An 18,928-nucleotide genomic window follows, 5' to 3' on the forward strand; every position below is an offset into this window, starting at 1 on the left:
ACACATTGTTTTTACAACAGGCATTTTCAGCATAGCCCTGTTCTACACAATGGCAACTGCTGCCCCAACCCTAGACGAGCCACAGCACTCAAACAACCACATTCTTGTGCTTGTGGCTAGTTGGAAGGATTTTATGCAACAATTGTCTGTTAAGGGAGCATGCTCAAGAAGCACACGACAACCCAGTGTCCTGTAAGCATGGTAAATTTCTCTCTAGAGTGTGTTTGAAAAGGAGGCTAAAATGCGCCGCTATTTCTACCCCCTCCCTCCCCTCTCAGCCACCGGCCGAGGCTCAACTCCCCACAACATCGAGTGGCAAGCTCCCTTGGGGGCCTAGGATCACGGAAGGGACCAATAAGATGGGAAAAGACTACCATCCCCCTAAGCAACTGCTTCCCGCATTCCCAGCCTGCATCAGAGAGGCTAGGAGCTCATGGGATAAGCCCCTTGCCAGCAATATCCTGGCTAGGGGTTTCCCGAGAATGGACATTAACAATATGGAAGAATCTGGGTTTTCCGAAGTGGAGCCGTCACTGGCTTACCACTTCCAACCAACACTACTGGAAGTTCCCTCCCTAGAAAGAAAGAGCGTTTTTTCTGCCTCCATTTTCCATAAGACGTACAAAGCCCTGGCCTTGTCAATCAGAGCACTTAACCTGACCTCTTTATTGTTGGCTTTCCAAGCAGAGTTAGTGAAGGATGTGTGGAAGCAACTGGATTCGGGGACCCTGAATAAGGATGCTTGGGATGAGATCTGTATGATTACGGATCTAAACCTCCTGGCTGTGGTCATACCGTAAGCCTGGCGGTGTTGGAAGAAAGGGCACTTTGGCTAAGCTTTTCCAGCTTAACAGACAAAGAAACAGCGGACCTCTTGGATGCCCATGACACCCAAGGAGTTGTTCGGCCTGCTGTTGACTCCATGCAGATGTATGAAATGCGTATGAAAGAAGGCGAAGTCTCCCAGGCCCCGTGGCAACCTGTTGGTCACTGCAACTCACCATAGCCTCACAGCAGGGAGGAGGCAACGCACCGTCTTTGGGGGCCTAAGACCCCTGGCGACTCAGCAGACTGCCAATGTCTTCGCTCACATGGGAAAATGGGGGGGGTGCACTCTTACCCCCAAGTGCTATCCCCTAGGTGCTATCCCCTAGACTATCCCCTAGGCTATCCCCTAGGCACCTTCTCATGTTTTAAGCCAGGACGGCAGTCAGCATGTCCTCTCTCTCTCCAGTCTCTTCTGACTGACGGAGCTGAATGACAGATTGCCATAACCACGGCTCCCCTTGCCTTGCGGCATTTTTGCCTCTTACCGTCTATTGCGCCAGCAACCCGGTTTAAACAGGCTCACGAGTACCTCCTCAGTGCTATCACCAGGAGGTGGCAGTCAATTCCCCTGTTTCCATATACTAAAACAGGGAAACAGGTTTCCGGGGTTCACATCAAAGATCGCCGTAACCCACTGGGTTTCTCTGGATCTTTTTGGGGAAATCCTATGGCGACCTAGCTCTATTGATAGAAAACTCTATCGAGCTATAGGACAGTCAGTAAGGTTTTCCATTACTCATATTTTCTGGTCCGGGGAAATCTGGTACACCAAGTCCATTTTTCCCTCATCTCGTTCCTATCTGCGCTTGGTCACGCAGTCGGGGATTTGTCAGCTCTACTCTACCTTTGGGGAAATGTTTTGCTCTAATTAGCCCTCCTCTCCGAGTTAGGGCCAAGACAGACGAGACACATAGCTGATCTATTGCTTAGGATTAGGACATCTGGGTTACAAGCATGTTTCCTGCCACCTTTAAGCTACGCCAGTTGAAGCATTGTGTCATTTCGTTGGCTGCTCTCTCGCGCAAAAAAACCCCACCTCGGTGACACGGTATAGCCATACCAATTGCCACCTGCTAGGGACACAGTCCAAGAGGATCAGGCATGTTGTTTAGGGTTATAACGTTATGCCCATATGCCTCGGACGCATTAAGAGGATATCCCAGCAACAGAACATACTCTGCCCTCCCCTGCAATGTTATCATGTCCTGGGGTGCGCATGACACGCTCTCGCTGGCAGTTTAAACCAGTTCCTGAGAGGCAGCCCTCTGCATCTATCCAGACTGACTTGAAAGACAGACTGTAAAAAGCGACAACCCTATGGAGGGTTTTGGAGAACCCGTCCCTATTTAGTGTTTTTGCACCAGTAGGAGTGGAAGCACTGGCACAGACTCTCAATGGTAATGCCCTAAGCTTTTTCTCTCTCCTAGGCCTGCCACAGGCTTATCCCTCATCTTCGAGCCCTTCAAATGACCAAGGATACCCTGGTTGGTGGAGATCACTCTCCCGCATTTAACCAGTCCTGGTAGTTACCGTTAGGCAGGGATCTGCGGACCCAAATGACGTTTGCCTGCAACAAGCCAACAAGTCAAGACCTTTCACCAGAGTGACAGTGCCCCTCCACACGCCCACTGTCTGGTAAAACAGGAGATACGTTTTTGGAGAAGTGGTGTGACCTACACAGATCATCCCTTGGAAGCAGAGGGACGATCTCCTAAAGGTCCAGTTAACTGCCATCTCACCTGTCACACAGGCCTGGACATTTACAGTAGGGTAACACCAAAGTTGAGGGTGCATGTCACTTAAACAAAACCAGTCTTCAAGCATTTAGCCCGTCACATGGGACTAGAGGTCTTCAAGGGTCCACCCGAGACGGGTCCTGTTTGATTGTCATCGGATCTACGTAACTACAGCTGATAGACTCAGTTGGAACCGAATGGACCGACAACGGCTCAGCATAGCCTATAGCATAGTTATTTTACGCTAATAAGGTGACTTTATTGACTTGTAAAGGCTTAGCCAACATATAAAGACCTATTTGTTAACCAGAAGAGCAACTTGGCTGATAAACGTTATTTTTTTGTCACTCTGATCCTATTTGGTCTGATTGTCCTTGGGTCTGTTCGGGTCCTCTACATGGGACATGTTGTGCTTGAGGCTTTCCCATCGTGGCCTGTTGTGCTTGAGGCTTTCCCATCGTGGCCTGTTGTGCTTGAGGCTTTCCCATCGTGGCCTGTTGTGCTTGAGGCTTTCCCATCGTGGCCTGTTGTGCTTGAGGCTTTCCCATCGTGGCCTGTTGTGCTTGAGGCTTTCCCATCGTGGCCTGTTGTGCTTGAGGCTTTCCCATCGTGGCCTGTTGTGCCGCTGGAAAGCGGGGAAATGTCATGTTTCTTTTTCTGTCCTGCTTTTCCGTCTACCCTATGGCTGCAAAGCAACCGTACGTGCCTTCAGTTTGCCCCGGGGTCCTCCTGGGTACCCAAACCCACTCTTTTATGCCTGGGCCCAGTGGCAATTGTGTTGTAGCGCCCTGGAGGTTGTGGTTACACCCACCGCTCTTCCTGTTTATGGAAGTAGAGTGTCTCCACCATTTGTGGCAATGACCCCTGCATTTTTTGGGCACCTCCCTGCAAGGGCAGGCCACCCTACCTCATTAACAGCTATCTTTGGATGGTGGAGCCTGTTGTATTGGAAAATATAATAGCAAAGGCTACAGCCCAGAAGGGCTCATTACACCAGAGGTATGGCTACCTCTTGGGCTCTGTTCAATGGCATCTCATTATGGGAGATTTGCATTTTGGCAAGTACAGCCACCCCTTATACTTTAATAAGGTCTTTACCAACTGGATGTCTCTGCGCCTTTTTTGTGGCATACTTGTGGCATCTGAGGGATGATGCTGTTGGAACTACACTGGCTTCGGAGAGCATGTGTCTGCATTATGGGAGTTGTCCCATAGTGAGACATCAAAACGAGTATTTGAAATAGAACTCTAGATTACTTACGTAACCCCGATTCTATATGAATATGAGTGAGATCGCAAGGAAGATGAGCAAGAGTGCAAGGAGGAGAGGCATGCAGTTTGGCGGGTTAAAGGCTCCCTTTATGGAGAGGGGCTCTCATTCGCCACTCGACTTGTCGGTCTCCAACAGCTGTGTGATTGGATATTTTGAGCTTATGGACACACCCAGGCGCATCCTGTAAGTAACCTAGAGTTTTCGCAAGCCCTTCTCCTGTAGTGTGTGGTGTGTTTGCATGTATGTGAACCACTGCCCATTTTGGAAATTGAAATACAATACTTACAGTATATCAACTGTGGCTCAACATTTTTACAACGCACCAATAAGCTTTTCGAGCTATTCATGATGCTGAGAAACATGGACAAAGTCCTGGAAAGGCCACTGTGGTAGTTAAGACTAGCCTAACACTAACAGCCATTAGCATTCACCATGCCATCCACAGTCCTCTCAGTGGCATTGTTAAAACATATTTGTTTTCCACCAACAACAAAAAACAGCCTCATCAACCACTCGTTTGAAAAGGAAAGGGTATGTAGTTGTCCGTCAACCTGCCCGTCTGTATATATTGGATCAGAGAAGAGAACTCCATATTTTAGCGATTTCATTAATACAGTATGTCCTGTGAGGCCCAAACTTGGTTCTATGAGGTTGTATAGAGCAGCTATTACTATTCCTGTGTGCTCTGCCCTCCAGCAACACTTGGCAACAATGTAAGGCTGAGAAAAGGTTGTCACTTGTTTTCAACCCTTCTCTCTCTACCATGAAGCTAATGTGTGTGTGTGTGTGTGTGTGTGTGTGTGTGTGTGTGTGTCCAAATGCCCTTAAAGTGGAATAAGTGTTAATTGGTAACATTTTTCCACGTACATTGTTACTTAATACATGACATGTTGCATACATAAGTGTTAACCATTAACAGCCTTTGCACCTATTCACTTTAAATGTCACTCTGTAGTGAAGGGAAGCAGAGGCCCCATGAGTTTCAAAACCACCTTTGTTTTGCTGCCAAACGCTGCCCACACACCCCTGCCAGAACTTGTGGGATTTCAACCCACTTGCTGTTGCTTAACAATACAGCAGTTGATAGGAATACGAGTGCGGTACTACAGTAAGAAGCATAAGAACAGTATGATTCATCGTCAATAGCAAAAACATCCTTTGGGTGGTGCAACTAAAGGGAGTACTTGATATTCAGAGCACAGCTTAATGTCCATGAGGTAAAAAAAAAAAAAAAAAAAAAAAAAAAAAAAAAGAACAAAATAAAGCTAGAACCTGTTGAATGGAGCAGTGGTTAAAGTATTAGAGACCAAGTGAGACGTGGAAAGCTCGCTCTTCTGAGTGACAAAACACATTTCACGCAGTAAAATGTTTGTGCCGTGTCATCACTCTCAAACTGTTTAAGACAGTATTTACGCACACATATACTTCGCAATACATTCACCTCAAAAGGATCACAAAAAAACGTTCAAGAAGTTGAAGGATATTTCCATTTCTCTTATTTTGCAGCATGGAATTAAATGATCAAGAGTCAGTTTTCGTCATCTTAAAAAAAAAAAAGGTAATATACAAGCTGAGCATGATAAACAACTGGGTAAGCCTGGTTCTTTTTGGGAAGAATGTGGGCGTTTGTTTTTCCCTACACAATTTGTGAAAATCTCCATGGCAACAGTTCATAATTTCCACTCTCAATGACGCACCAACAAACAAACACACCTCAAAATGTAATTTTGTATTAGAACGATGTTTCCCTATGAAGAAATCAACAACAGTCAAAAACTGCATTAAGACTGAACCCTTACAACAACAAAAAAATACAATTTCAATTTTGAAAATTGTATTTTCACACGTGAAATAGCTGTTTTCACATGCTGAGCTTAAGATGTCACGTGTACTAAATTATAGTTCACATGGTAACACCACCTTTTCACATGTGAGAAGAACAACATGTTGTTTTCCCCACACATGTGAAATGCAGTTTCACATTTTAATTTTGCATTTTCACATTAGAAAACTCCAACTGTGAAAATCTCACTTCCACATGTGGAATTGCAGACTCACATGTGGGGTTGAAATAATGTTATTCTCCTCACATGTGAAAAGATGGTGTTCACATGTTGCAGTAGCAATGTTTCCACCGGTGGTATTAGGGTGGCAAAATCTAAAAAGCCCAAATGCAGGACAAGGGAACGATTTTGCAAGACATTTGCAAAACAGTGGACAGAATAATTGTTTTTGGGGCAGGTTAATGGATCACATTCAAATGGCGACATAGTTCTGCTGTCTGTAAAAAGGGGCAATCCTTAGTTGCTACATCAGTTTTTGGACTTATAAATATGAACCCATAAATTCTTGAAGAATACACTGATTATACAAAACATTAAGAACAACTGGTCTTTCCATAACATAGACTGACCAGGTGAATCCAGGTGAAAGCTATGATCCCTTATTCATGTCACCTGTTAAATCCACTTCAAATCAGTGTAGATGAAGGGGAGGAGACAGGTTAATGAGGGAGTTTTAAGCTTTGAGACAATAAAGACATGGATTGTGTATGTGTGCAATTCCGAGGGTGAATGGGCAAGGCAAAAAAATGTAAGTGCCTTTTGAACAGGGTATAGTAGTAGGTGCCAAGCGTACCGGTTTGTCTCAAGAACTGCAACACTGCTGGGTTTCACGCTCAACAGTTTCCTGTGTGTATCAAAAAACGGTCCACCACCCAAAGGACATCCAGCCAAGTTGACATATCTGTGGGAAGCATTGGAGTCAACATGGGCCAGCATCACTGTGGAATGCTTTTGACACCTTGTAGAGTCCATTCCCTGACAAATTCAGGTTGTACTGAGGGCAAAATGGGAGGTGTACAACGTATAAATGCCTCATGAGCTTAGCTTAACTCATACCCCATCAGAACACAAAATATAAGCTTGTTTACACCAATGCTTGTAAACAAAGTAGATGTAAACAACCACTATATAGTTGGTCGGTCTCTGGATGGGAGACCAGCTGTAGCTGGAAGTAAGAAAAAATAAATATCACATGGGGGGAAAACTTCACAGGTGTCCAAACACCACGCCTGAAATTTCAACAACAACCACAATTACATATATAGATATATACACACATACAAAAAAATACTGTGTGTGTGTGTGTGTGTGTGTGTCAGGGAAGAGCACTATATCTTCCATGTGTCCATATCAATAATTCCATACAAATTCATATTTTATGAACATCAAAACTGCACCAGAAAGGCTGCTATTGTGAGGTTCAAGCAAGCCCGAGATATTTAGTACTAACCCAAAGTAGGTTAAGCAGATTTGGTCCTCACAACATGATGCAGATCCCAGTCACTCACCATTGGGCCTGTCCCCAAGCAGTGCTAATGATCCTTCCTGCAAACAAGCTGTCAGTTTCACTCACTTCTCCCCACATGTAATATTTTTCACTGGAATGTAGCTGGGAATAAGCCATTATGGCTCAAACCTTAGGCAGTACCCCCCCCCCCCCCCCCCCCATGTAAAAAGATATAGATTTTTATTTTAATTAAATCGACAATAATGTTAAACAGAGGACCAGATTCAAATCGATGGCCACTTCTATTTCTTAGAAAAGGGACTTTACTTTTTTTGAGCAGCCCAAGTAAACATACTTCAATTCTAAACGGACTCCAGTTAAGGACTCCAACTGCATGAACATTTAACTGCACCACAGCCAATAGCACCTTACTTGATCACCGATGTGGCACTCCCGAGGGGTTGGTATCACACACACCAGGTAAACTAAGGGGGGAAAATGTGATTCCCAGATATAACAACTTTCCACACCTGCACCTCCACCTAATACTACCAGGAGAATGTTGACCCATCCAGGTCACAGCAGGCCAGGTAGTAAGTGACCCTTTTCCCTAAAGAGACAATAACAAACTCCACACAGACTATACCTGCACTGAACTGCCTTGGGCATTCAGTGACATCAAGAGTCAGATGTACAGTAGCTTCAGTAAATCTGTATCAGAAAATTATTTTGGTTCCTCAAGCAACCATACAGTAGGGTGCCATTTTCACCTTAAAGGCCCAGTGCAGTCAAAATGCAGTTTCCCCTGTGCTTTGTAGCATATTGTACAACAGCTGATGAAAATAACACTAAAAGTTAGAAGATATTAGTGCTATTTCCAGCTGGTTGAAATTACAGTTGAAACAGGATCATCTAAACAGCAGGTTTTGCATGGGTGGAGTTTTGGCTCGCCTGCTGACATCACCAGGCGGTATACGTCAACAGACCAATAACAAAGAGAGTTCCAAACCTCTTTGCCAATAACAGCTAGCTTTCAGGTTAAATAGCCGTCCAATTGGGCCCTTCACTCAGACCACCTCCAGAGAGTCCTAGCAAAATTGTACAATTTTAAAAGGAAAACTATTCCAGTAAGGTACTTAATTGTTACCCAAAAATGATTTAATATTGAGATTCACTGCGTGCTCATAGAACAGGGCTGTGGAAAGCTGAGCGAAAAATGGAGGAAATCTAAACTTCCGGAGGACCTATCCTCCTTCCACTCCTTCTCTACATCTGCTGCTAAAGCTGCTTTCTACCACTCTAAATTCCAAGCCTCTGTCTCCAACCCTGGGCAAGTCTTTTCCTCCCCTCCTCCCTCTCTTTGGAAAAAAAAGGTTGACAACATGAGCTCCTTATTTACACAGCCTACGGAGTCCACTGGTCCCACTTACACAAAACTACCCTAAAAATTGTATTCGTTGCGTACACAGATTAGCAGATGTTAAAGCAGATGCAGCGACAAGCTTATGTTTCTAGCTCCAGGGGTGCAGTAAGTGTCTAACAGTAGAATACCAATACACAAATAATCCCAACCCACCCCCAAATGTAAAAAATTATACAAAATTCAGAACAAACAATATCAGAACGAGCAATGTCAGAGTCCAGAATATAAATATGTATAGACAGTATGGACGATATATATGTAGGAAAATATACGTACAGCAGTAGTTCAGTAGGATGAGCTATGTCGAGAATACAGAAGAAACGTCCTCACTGTCAACTGCGTTTATTTTCATCAAACTTAACATGTGTAAATATTTGTATGAACATAAAAAGATTCAACAACATACAAACTGAACAAGTTCCACAGACATGTGACTAACAGATATGGAATAATGGATCCCTGAACAAAAAAAGGGGGTCAAAATCACAAGTAACAGTCAGTCAGTCCACCGCCAAATCGATCCCGCTCCAGAGTACAGGTCTTGGTGTAACGCTCATTCCTTCAACAATAAATGCAAATCCGACCATCACCCCTGGTGAAACAAAACCGCAACTCATCAGTGAAGAGCACTTTTGGCCAGTCCTGTCTGGTCCAGCAACAGTGGGTTTGTGGCCATATGCGACGTTGTTGCCGGTGATGTCTGGTGAGGACCTGCCTTAGAACAGGCCTCCAATCCCTCAATCCAGCCTCTCTCAGCCTATTGCGGACAGTCTGAGCACTGATGTGCGTTCCTGGTGTAACACGGACAGTTGTTGTTGCCATCCTGTACCCGTCCCGCAGGTGTGATGTTTGGATGTACCAATCCTGTGCAGGTGTTGTTACACGTGGTCTGCCACTGCGAGGATGATCAGCTGTCCGCCCTGTCTCCCTGTAGCGCTGTCTTAGGCATCTCACAGTACGGACATTGCAATTTATTGCCTCCTTGCAGCATGCCTAAGGCACGTTCACGCAGATGAGCAGGTACCCTGGGCATCTTTCTTTTGGTGATTTTCAGAGTCAGTAGAAAGGCCTCTTTAGTGTCTTAAGTTTTCATAACTGTGATCTTAATTGTCTACCGTCTGTAAGCGGTTAGTGTCTTAATGTCTTAACAACCGTTCCACAGGTGCATGTTCATTACTTGTTTATGGTTCATTAAAACAAGCATGGGAAACAGTGTTTAAAGCCTTTACAATGAAGATCTGTGAAGTTATTTGGATTTTCATGAATTATCTTCGAAAGACAAGGTCCTGAAAAAGGGACATTTCTTTTTTTGCTGAGTTTATAAAGTTAGTAATTGATTAGCTTCATTTCTCAGATATCAAATAAAATTAACAAAATAATGTTGCAGGAATGCTAATCTTAACTGTTTTTAACTACAGAAACGATTTGTGACCAGTGTTCAATGAGCATATATACTGTGCATATGGCAGCAGTCTACAGTCGTGGCAAAAGGTTTTGAGAATGACAAATATTATTTTCCACAAAGTTTGCTGCTTCAGTGTTTTTAGATATTTTTGTCAGATGTTACTATGGAGTACTGGAGTATAATTACACGCATTTCAGAAGTTTCAAAGGCTTTTATTGACATGAAGTTGATGCAAATAGTAAATATTTGCAGTGTTGACCCTTCTTTTTCAAGACCTCTGCAATCCGCCCTGGCATGCTGTCAATTTATTTCTGGGCCACATCCTGACTGATGGCAGCCCATTCTTGCATAATCAATGCTTGGAGTTTGTCAGAATTTGTGGGGTTTTGTTTGTCCACCCGCCTCTTGAGGATTGACCACAAGTTCTCAATGGGGTTAAAGTCTGGGGAGTTTCCTGGCCATGGACCCAAAATATCGATGTTTTGTTCTCCGCCACTTAGTTATCACTTTTGCCTTATGGCAAGGTGCTCCATCATGCTGGAAAATGCATTGTTCGTCACCAAACTGTTTCTGGATGGTTGGGAGAAGTTGCTCTCAGAGGATGTGTTGGTACCATTCTTTATTCATGGCTGTGTTCTTAGGCAAAATTGTGAGTGAGCCCACTCCCTTGGCTGAGAAGCAACCCCACACATGAATGGTCTCAGGATGCTTTACTGTTGGCATGACACAGGACTGATGATAGCGCTCACCTTGTCTTCTCCGGACAAGTTTTTTTCCGGATGCCCCAAACAATCGGAAAGGGGATTCATCAGAGAAAATGACTTTACCCCAGTCCTCAGCAGTCCAATCCCTGTACCTTTTGCAGAATATCAGTCTGTCTCTGATGTTTTTCCTGGAGATAAGTGACTTCTTTGCTGCCCTTCTTGACACCAGGCCATCCTCCAAAGGTCTTCACCTCACTGTGCATGCAGATGCTTTCACACCTGCCTGCTGCCATTCCTGAGCAAGCTCTGTACTGGTGGTGCCCCGATCCTGCAGCTGAATCAACTTTAGGAGACAGCCCTGGCGCTTGCTGGACTTTCTTGGGCGCCCTTGAAGCCTTCTTCACAACAATTGAACAGCTCTCCTTGAAGTTCTTGATGATCCAATAAATGGTTGATTTAGGTGCAATATTACTGGTAGCAATATCCTTGGCTATGAAGCCCTTTTTGTGCAAAGCAAAGATGACGGCACGTATTTCCTTGCAGGTAACCATGGTTGACAGAGGAAGAACAATGATTCCAAGCACCACCCTCCTTTTGAAGCTTCCAGTCTGTTATTCGAACTCCATCAGCATGACAGAGTGATCTCCAGCCTTGTCCTCGTCAACACTCACACCTGTGTTAACGAGAGAATCATTGACTTGATGTCAGCTGGTCCTTTTGTGGCAGGGCTGAAATGCAGTGGAAATGTTTTTTTGGGATTCAGTTCATTTGCATGGCAAAGAGGGACTTTGCAATTAATTGCAATTCATCTGATCACTCTTCATAACATTCTGGAGTATATGCAAATTGCCATCATACAAACTGAGGCAGCAGACTTTGTGAAAATTCATATTTGTGTCATTCTCAAAACTTTTGGCCACGACTGTACAAGATGCAGAGTAGAGTACTGGGCGGTAGCCAACTAGTAGTGATGACTGTTCAATCAATCAATCAAATGTATTTATAAAGCCCTTCTTACATCAGCTGATGTCACAAAGTGGTGTACAGTAACCCAGCCTAAACAGTTTGATGCCCTGGAGATAGAAGCTTCGGGTCTTAGGGACACAGCTGAATTTCTTCTTTAGCCGCCATCACAGTGTCGGTGTGGAGGGACCATTTCAGGTCCTCAGTGATTTGCATGTTGAGGAACTGCTTTTGACCCATCAATGTGGGTCGGGTTGTGCTCTCTCTGCTGTTTCCTGTAGTCCACGATCATCTTCTTCATTTTGTTGACGTTGAGATAGAGGTTATTTTCCTGGCATCACTCCACCAGGGCTCTCACCTCCCTGTAGGCTGTCTCGTGGTTGTTGGTAGCCAGGACTACCACTGATGTGTTGTCAGCAAACTTGATGATTGAGTTGGAGATGTGCATAGCCACGCAGTCAAGGGTTAACAGGGAGTACAAGAGGGGGCTGAACACACACCCCTGTGGGACCCCCATGTTGAGGATCAGCGTGGCGGAAGTGTTGTTGCCTACCTTCACCACCTGGGGTCGGCCGTCAGGAAGTCTTGGATCCAGTTGCACAGGGAGGAGTACAGACCGAGGGCCCTGAGCTTAGTGATGAGCTTGGAGGCCAATGTTGTTATTGAAGGCTGAGCTGTAGTCGATGAACAGCATTCTCACATAGGTATTCCTCTTGTCCAGGTGGAATATGGCAGTGTGCAGTGCAATGGCAATGAGGCATCCGTGGATCTGTTGGGGCAATATGCAAAGTGTAGTGGGTCTTAACTAGCCTTTCAAAGCACTTTATGATGACAGAAGTCAGCGCTACGAGGCGGTAGACATTTAGTTTAGTCACCTTCGCTTTCTTGGGTACATGAACAATGATGGACATCTTGAAGCAAGTGGGGACAACAGACTGGGATAGGGAGAGATCGAATAAATCCGTAAACACTCCATATCGTGTCTGGCTTTCCCTTTATCTCCGGAATAGTCTGGAGTCCCTGCCACATGCATCTCATCACAGGAGTCACATCCCCTCGCTCTCCAGATGAAAACTTGCGACTAGTGATTTCCAGCCGCCCGACAACCTGCCCACTCGACCCCATACCCTCTTCAGACTCTCTCTGGAGACCTTATTCCATCAGCAACTGACCACTGGCTGCATCCCCTATGACTTCAAGATGGCCAAAAATCACTCCCTTCCTCAAGAAACCAAAACTCAAACCCTCTGATGTCAAAAATAACAACAGATATTCTATCCCTTCTTTCTTTTCTTTACAAAACACGTGAGCATGCTGTCTCTCTCGTTATCACTCTGAGAACGATCTTCTTGAGCCCAACCAGTCAGGCTTCAAGACGGGTCACTCAACTGAGACTGCTCTCCTCTGTGTCACAGAGGCTCTCCGCTCTGCAAAGCCGACTCTCTCATCTATTCTCAGCCTCCAAGATCTATCTGCTGCATTAGCCAACGTGAACCATTAGATCCTCCTCTCCACCCTCTCAGGGCTGGGCATCTCAAGCTCTGCACACTGCTGGATTGCATCCTACTTGGCAGTTTGATCCTACCAGGTGGCATGGAGAGGATCTGTGTCTGCAATACGTGTTCTCATTTCTGGTATCCCCCAGGGCTCGGTTCTAGCTCCTTTCCTCTATACACCAAGTCACATCCTCTCATGGTCTCTCTTATCATTGCTATGCAGATGACACTCAACTATATTATCATTCCCCTCTGACACCCAGGTGGCGACACACATCTCTGCTTGGATGTCGGCCCACCACCTCAAGCTCATCTTGACATGATGGAGCTGCTCTTCCTCTCATCACGGTTGACTACTCCAGTGCCCCCCCCCCCCCCCTCAAAGAGTGCAAAGAACCTAGGAAAGACCCTGGACAGTTCTCTGCAAACATCAAAAAAGTGACTCGCTCTTGCAGGTTCAAGCTCTACAACATCTATAGAGTATGACCTTTCCTCACACAGGAAGCAGCGTAAATCCTAACCCAGGCACTCCTCATATTCCTTCTGGCCTACTGCAACTCTCTGTTGGCTGGGCTCCCTGCTTGTGCCATTAAACCCCTGCAACTTATCCAAAACTCCGCTGCCCGTCTGCTGTTCAACCTTCCCAAGATCTCCCACGTCACCCTGCTCCTACGTACACTCCACTGGCTTCCAGTCAAAGCACACATCCACTACAAGACCATGGTGCTTGCCTAGAGAGCAGCAAGGGGAACTGCCCCTCCCCATCTTCAGGCTATGCTCAAATCCTACATCCCAACTCTGAGCACTCCGTTCTGCCACGCCTGGTCTCTTGGCTGTCCCACCTCTACAGCACGCTCCTGCTCAGGCTAGTCAAAGCTTTTCTCTGTCCTGGCATCCCAATGGTCCCTGCCCATCTTCCGAAAACTGATAAATTACTAAAATGTCAAATGCAAATGTAGATTTAAAAAAACTGCTGCATTGGGCCTTTAAAAGTCCTCAGTTCAATGCGGTCAGATCTTCACCAGTAATGCTATGCAAGAGTGTCTAACCTTGCTGTCTAACATTGTGAAATAAAAAATGACATTTTATTACATTTATTGAATGGAGTCACTCCCCTTAATGTATTCTGAAGATTTTATGACTCTCGGACCAAGAGCATTTATTCAAAATATCTTCAGAAGTTTCCTAATTGTATGTTCGTTAATAGGAAAATGTACATTTTTTCCATTTCCTGAATAATGAGGTTTTGGAGATGGTTTTCATCAGACAGCGACAGTATGTTTTCCTTCTGTAAGGATGTGGTTTCTCGATGCTGTAGATGAAGGAACAGGATCAATTGTCCCCCAAGCGCGGGTGACTGGTTATTTAACATATCAATTGGTTACTATATTAATATTTCATTCATCTAACACCTGTTCCAAAAGGTAAATCAGGCCTTGGTTAAAGATTAGGCCTCTCGCTTTCATCCATGGCTGATAAGGGCAGACGATCATGACAGAGTAACACCACACTTCATGTTTGACCACACCTCTCACCTAATCAAGCCTGTGAAGTTCTAATTTTGAAAATTCTTGATATATTATAAAACCTGCACGACTGATAGAATACTTAGCTTGTCTTTGATTGATTTTTTTTTTTAAGCTGATGAAATAATAACAATTGTTTACACATAACAGTCTAAGCCGGGGAAGGGGGACTCTACTAAGCTACACGGAATTGTTAAGGTCATACCAAGGATAATTTTGCTATTTCAAATCGATAAATCTTTTTATGTTTTGATGAAACATTTATTAGCCCATACAAACGCATGAAATAATAAGATCCCCTATCTGGAACAGAAAGGTTTTTCTTAAAATTGTAGTAATAGTAAAGACAACAAAACTATGAAATAACACATGTGAAATCATGTAGTAACCTAAAAATGTGTTAAACAAATAGCCTCCCTTTGCCTTGATGACAGCTTTCCACACTCTTGGCATTCTCTCAACCAGCTTCATGAGGTATTCACCTGGAATGAATTTCATATAACAGGTGTGCCTTGTTAAAAGTTAATTTGTGGAATTTCTTTCCTTCTTAATGCGTCTGAGCCAATCACTTGTGTTGTGACAAGGTAGGGGTGGGAAACAGAAGATAGCCCTATTTGGTAAAAGACCAAGTCCATATTATGTCAAGAACAGCTCAAATAAGCAAAGAGAAACGACAGTCCATCTGTAACGGATCTCTTCGTCGTCTGATGACGAGTATGAAATATCGGACCAATATGCAGCGTGGTAAGTGTCCGTCATAATGTATTGACTGAACGCACAAAACAAAATAACAAAATTAAATGGAAGAAACAAAACAGTTCTGTAAGTTGACATACACTAAACAGAAAACAAACACCCACAACCAAAATGGGGAAAACAGGCTACCTAAGTATGATTCTCAATCAGAGACAACGAACGACACCTGCCTCTGATTGAGAACCATACTAGGCCAAACACATAGAAAAAGGAACATAGACTACCCACCCCAACTCACGCCCTGACCAACCTAACACAAAGACATAAAAAAGGAACTAAGGTCAGAACGTGACACCATCATTACTTTAAGACATGGTCAGTCAATCCGGAAAATTTCAAGAACTTTGAAAGTTTCTTCAAGTTCAGCCGCAAAAACCATCAAGCACTATGACGAAACTGGCTCTCATGACAACCGCCATAGGAAAGAAAGACCCAGACTTACCTCTGCTGCAGAGGATAAGTTCATTAGAGTTACCAGCTTCAGAAATTGCAGCCCAAATAAAAGCTTCACAGAGTTCAAGTAACAGACACGTCTCAACATCAACTGTTCAGATGAGACTGCGTGAATCAGGCTTTCATGGTCGAATTGCTACAAAGAAACCACTACTAAAGGACACCAATAGGAAGAGACTTGCTTGGGCCAAGAAATACAAGCAATGGATGTTAGACCGGTGGAAATCTGTCCTTTGGTCTGATGAGTCCAAATTTGAGATTTTTGGTTCCAACAGTGTTGGAGCGAACTATTAAGGAAAGCTCAGCATTACATATAGGTTTGGCTACTAGGCTGTAGTAGCAAGGACATGCACATTAAGAGAAGATGATACCCAGGCCATATGACACCCAGACCATACTCTATTTAAGAAAGAATACATTAACCAAGACCATACGTGCATTTATGACAGCTGAACGTGCTATGGTCAGCAGGATACAGGAAGAAAGATGTAGGCAAGATAACTAATGACGTAAAACACGTAAAACATAAGCATGCAATACATACATTATTTTTAGAACATGGAAAGAGTTCTGTCATCGTTATAACCTAACCAAAAGCAGATATGAGCGTTAGTGGGCGTAAACAAGCAAAGAACTCAGAATAGGATTTTAATGGTGGCAGACGAACTAAGGGGGAGTAACTTTATTTACATATGTGATGTACACAAATACTATGTATGTATAAAAGCAGAGCCAGTGCTAAGAAGGGGCGGCTGTTCCGCGGACCAGCACGGCTCTTAATAACTTGTATTAAAGTCTACATTGAATTCACAAAGTTCTTCTGAGAGTATTATATTTCTGAAACAATTATCCACAACAACAACGTATGATCTCCGCATGTGTGCTTCCCACCATGAAGCATGGAAGAGGTGGTGTGATGGTGTGGGGGTGCTTTGCTGGGGACACTGTCTGTGGTTCCTTTAGAATTCAAGGCACACTTAACCAGCAAGGCTACTATAGTATTCTGCAGCGCTACGCCATTCCCATGTGATTTGTACTTAGTGTGACTATCTCTAGTTTAAATGGACCCATTTTTTAATGGGGATTTGTGTATTATGCTAATTAGATTTCCGTGGGGGCGTGGACATCGACTCTAGGTTAAAGGATGGAAAGAAGCTTGAGTGACTTTGTTTATTTCCAGAGGCTACCAGTTTCACACTGGATGTATTATAAAACATTGCATTGGAGCTAATCAGATTCCCCAATGAGAGGCTCTAGAAGCATGGGAAACAATCCTACATTTGTGACTAAGTGCATTCCCCCTTTGTCTTGCATATGCTGGCATGCTTGTTTAAGTTTGTTGTCCAAAAACTATAGTTATTTAAGGTAAGATCAAAATCTAACGTTTATTTTTACGTGTATGGCAGTCCCATGGAAACAGAAGGTTCATAATTGTACAGTTACGTTTACTCCATCACAGTTAAATCATGTAATCATGCATATGTCCAAGATGAACAAGGTTCCATGTAGATCCTACGCCTAAAAGACAGTTAAGTTGCCATTCAATAGATGCTGAAAGTTGTTAAGTCTGGAATGTAACATATGATCTCTGAAATGCGTTTTTTCCATGATCAGGCTGCAGAGGTCAGGTTGTTGAACTTGTTGTGGAAATCAGAGGGTAACCATTAGTACACTTGGTGAGATAAGGCAGGAATACCACGTGGTACCAGAGAAGTTCTGCTTCCAATTAGTTGTGTTAACCATGTAACTTCACACCAAACTTGAAACTGAACTGAATTTACTTCAATTAAAAAAAGACCCCTATCTGGGGAAAAAAGCACGCACATAAACATTGAGTCTGATTTTGAAGTTGGCAGATAAACAACAAATAATGAAGAATTAAAGAAATGTATAACGCGGAGTAGCTGGCAGCGGCACTATAGAGATGGAGTGTCAGGGCATTTGTGCTACTTTCAGCATTTGCCTCCAAATTAGGCCAAAGGAGTTGTGATGTCATGGAAAACCAGAATAGAATTTTACAGAGGGGTGTCCACTCCTGCAGGGGACCAGTTTCCATGGTCAGAAACAACGATTGAAACAACCAATTTCTCAGACATTTCACACATTCAGCACCTAGGTACACATGAATTGCACACACTCACGTGAGCGCACACACACACACACACACAATATCAAAATGAAACGAAACAATTATTATCTCCCTCAGTGGACCTTTCATTGTGTTGAGGGCAGAATATCCCTCAATGAAAGACTTCCTAATTGAAGCAATATTCTTGTCATTTCCCGAACATAAACACACACTTGCCACTGTATAAGTGTACATATTTGTGAAGTGCCTTGTGTTTATTGGTGTACTGTGTGTCAGAGTATTTGATATATCACTGCACCACATTTCTCCACTTCTTTAAGCAGGACTGCAGAAATATGTGGAACTGGCCCAGAAACAAGGTACTTCCTTGGCTCTATAATGCTGAATGGACATAGTGCTGAACCACATGCTGAACACAGAATGTAGTATAGTCCATTTGATATACTAAGCACCACACTAAGCTATATCAGCAGTAACAAGCACAATCCTAAAATCAGCCTTTGCTGACTGTAAAAGAGGAAAATAATTTTACCCAACAATCCAGTGTGGAGCAGGTGCACTGTCGAGTGCCTGTCTGTCAAACGTCCCAATGTTCAGCCTTCCCTGTGGAGCACGGTAGCATACTATCAAACCAGTCCTCCGAGAATCATGTCCCTCCTCCGGGATTAGCTTGCTCTTCTAGAGTATTCCCACTCCGTATCTCCCGTTCAGCTCTCCTCCTGTCCCCACTTCCTCCTCTGCAGCAGTAACGGCCGGTGCTCTAGTGGATGTGCTATCACTGAGAGAAACCTCTCGAGCAGCACAGTGATTGGGAGGGGGGGGGGGGGGGGGGGGGGGGGTCGTGGAAGCTGCTCTCTCTCACTGACGGAGCCTGCGAATGCAGCACCAGGGACCTCTGCCAGTTTCCAAGCCGTATGCAGTATTGACAGAGTTGCTGGGTGGATGCTAACATGGCACAAATTCTCACAGTGCTCGGCTCTCTTCC

At 44.2% G+C, this 18,928-nt stretch overlaps 1 pseudogene; it reads right to left on the reverse strand.

The window, feature by feature from the left end:
• LOC110535750 overlaps positions 1-18,928 on the reverse strand; it is a 36,656-nt pseudogene that overhangs the window by 1,033 nt on the left and 16,695 nt on the right.

The sequence above is a fragment of the Oncorhynchus mykiss genome, chromosome 11 (assembly GCF_013265735.2).
Source record: "Oncorhynchus mykiss isolate Arlee chromosome 11, USDA_OmykA_1.1, whole genome shotgun sequence".
Lineage (NCBI taxonomy): Eukaryota > Metazoa > Chordata > Actinopteri > Salmoniformes > Salmonidae > Oncorhynchus > Oncorhynchus mykiss.